The sequence below is a fragment of the Oryzias melastigma genome, unplaced genomic scaffold, assembly GCF_002922805.2.
Source record: "Oryzias melastigma strain HK-1 unplaced genomic scaffold, ASM292280v2 sc00394, whole genome shotgun sequence".
In the NCBI taxonomy this organism is placed as follows: domain Eukaryota; kingdom Metazoa; phylum Chordata; class Actinopteri; order Beloniformes; family Adrianichthyidae; genus Oryzias; species Oryzias melastigma.
Genome location: NW_023416991.1, coordinates 55,523 through 58,229, shown reverse-complemented (window position 1 = coordinate 58,229; position 2,707 = coordinate 55,523). Strand labels below are relative to the sequence as shown.

Below are 2,707 nucleotides of genomic sequence, written 5' to 3'. Positions count from 1 at the left end.
AGTTCAGTCACTGACTGTGAATCTGGACAGTTTGTCAGTTCATCACAGGGAGAGACAGAAACTTTACCAAACAACCTCACATTCAGACCTAAGAGATCATTTAGAGTCTCCCAATCAACCTATGAAGTGTGTTTTGGGTTGTGGGAAGAGGCTGGACTGACCTGATAAAACTCACAGACAGAGAACATGTAAACTGCTCACAGAAAAACCTTCTCTCTATAAAATGAGAGAGCAGCTCCAGGAACTTTTGATTCAGAATCAAGCAACAAGAATAACTTTTCTACAATTCAAATGACAGCTGATGCAAAAATATACATTACCTATTTTCATTTTATTTCTCTTTGAGTTTTACTTTTTTTAACATTTATTTTTTAAAAGTTTCCCACTGTTGTCTTGACTTTAATTTGCTTTCTATTATTTGTCACATGATGTCAGACTTAATTTTAATTTGTTTTAGTTTATCACTTTTGATAGAGTTGTACNCATGTAAACTGCTCACAGAAAAACCTTCTCTCTATAAAATGAGAGTGCAGCTCCAGGAACTTTTGCTTTAGAATCAAGCAGCAAGAATAACTTTTCTACAGTTCAAATGACAGCTGATGCAAAAAATATACATGATCTATTTTCATTTTATTTCTCTTTGAGTTTTACTTGTTTTTATTTTTTAACATCTATTTTTTAAAAGTTTCCCACTGTTGTCTTTACTTTAATTTGCTTTCTATTATTTGTCACATGACGTCAGATTTAATTTTAATTTGTTTTATTTTATCACTTTTGATAGAGTTGTACATACATTCATCAAATATTTACTTTGAGTGAATTATCTTCTCTTTCTTGTAGTTTCAGAGAAATGTTTCAGGTGGTTTAAACCAATTTTAGCAAAAGTATTCAAGCGTTCTGTCATGTTACAGTAGTAAATCCTTAACAACAATGCAGCGTCTTCAACCTGTTCATGGTGTGTTCAGTTGTTTCCTGTATTTATATTATAGGTTATTTAAGGTAGAAATCAAACCCCACAGTCAAATCTACAAATCTGCAGCAATCCCTTTTTTGAATACATAGTTGATACAGAACATGGGAACAGATGAAAGCTTCTACTGACACGCAAACTGAGCAGTGAAACAAGTTTTTGCATCTGCAAAGTTTATTCTTTCTTCTTGTGATTTGGTCAAAGTTTCACTGCCTCAGCTGGTGTCCCAAAGACACAAACAGAGAGGAAATGACTCTTATGAACAGCTGCAAATCTTTGATGCTGGCTTAAAACAGAAGACCACGACACTCAACCACAAGTAAATTCAGATAAAAACTAAAAAAGTAATGCTTTTTGTTCAGTTTTCTTGTTAACTGTCAGGAATGTCAGACAAGGTCTGGTGGCAGAAAAGTGAAACATTAAATTAACTGAAAAAAAAGAACAGAACAGAACAGAACAAGACCTTACAAGGAAAAACTGAAAACATCACTGAGGCTAATTAGCTGAAATTAATACAGTGGTGAATCTTAAGCAGTTAAACTAATCTTCTTGTTAGAAAAATGCCATTCAATTGTAACATTTTAGATTAAAAGCCAACTTGCAACAAAAAATAAAATAAATGATATATTACTTCATATAGAAAGAATGATATCACTGTTTCTATTCTCAAAAACAGAACATAAATGAATATCATTAGGCCTGTGTTAGTGTTTTTATGATAAATAATTAAAATATCTGGAATATAAGTGCACCAGTCTTTTATTTTCAGGTTCTTACAGTTCAGTTTTGTTATCTATATCTTTAGTGTTTTAGTCAAGTTCANAAGTAATTCAAAGGTTGTGGGTTCGAGTCCCACCAGGGTCATCTGTTACAAATACTGGTGCTTTATACAAAAATGGATGTGTATCATGTCAAATATGGACAGCGTGACATCATAACTTTGTCAGTGTCTCACATTATACAGTGAAGAGTTGTTGGTTTAAATTCAATTGGGTCAGGTTGTTGCGGATGAAACTCCTCCAATTTCTAACACTTCATAGTATACATAGGACATTTTTTAGATTGATACAGAACACCTGTCAGTCCAGAAAGTTTGAGGGCCCTGTGGCGCAATGGATAGCGCATTGGACTTCTAGATAAGCTTTGAAAGTAATTCAAAGGTTGTGGGTTCAAGTCCCACCAAGGTCATCTGATACAAATACTGGTGCTTTATACAAAAATGGATCTAGATCATGTCAAATATGGACGGGGTGACATCATAACTTTGTCATTGTCTCACATTATACAGTAAAGAGTTGTTGGTTTAAATTCAATTGGGTCAGGTTGTTGGAGATATAACTCCTCCAATTCCTATCACTTCGTAGTCTACGTTTTTGTTGGATTAATATGGAACATCTGTCAGAATACGCAAGTCTCTGGGCCCTGTGGCGCAATGGATAGCGCGTTGGACTTCTAGGTAAGCTTTGAAAGTAATTCAAAAGTTGTGGGTTCGAGTCCCACCAGGGTCATTATTCACAAATTCTGGGATTTTTCAAAAATGGATCTAGATCATGTCAAATATGGACGGGGTGACGTCATAACTTTGTCATTTTCTCTCAATATACAGTGAAGAGTTGTTGGTTTAAATTCAATTGGGTCAGCTTGTTGCGGATGAAAATCCTCAATTTTCTAACACTTCATAGTATACATAGGAATTTTTTTAGATTGATATGGAACATCTGTCAGCCCAGAACGTTT

The 2,707-nt window shown here is 34.3% G+C and overlaps 2 non-coding genes across 2 annotated transcripts; both read left to right on the top strand.

The window, feature by feature from the left end:
* The first annotated feature begins 2,068 nt into the window (after positions 1-2,068).
* Positions 2,069-2,158, top strand: trnar-ucu. Its single transcript is given in 2 exon segments — positions 2,069-2,105; positions 2,123-2,158. It is a non-coding gene; the product is annotated as a tRNA-Arg (tRNA).
* A 230-nt stretch (positions 2,159-2,388) lies between these two features.
* On the top strand, positions 2,389-2,478 carry trnar-ucu. Its single transcript is given in 2 exon segments — positions 2,389-2,425; positions 2,443-2,478. It is a non-coding gene; the product is annotated as a tRNA-Arg (tRNA).
* The last annotated feature ends 229 nt before the right edge of the window (positions 2,479-2,707 follow it).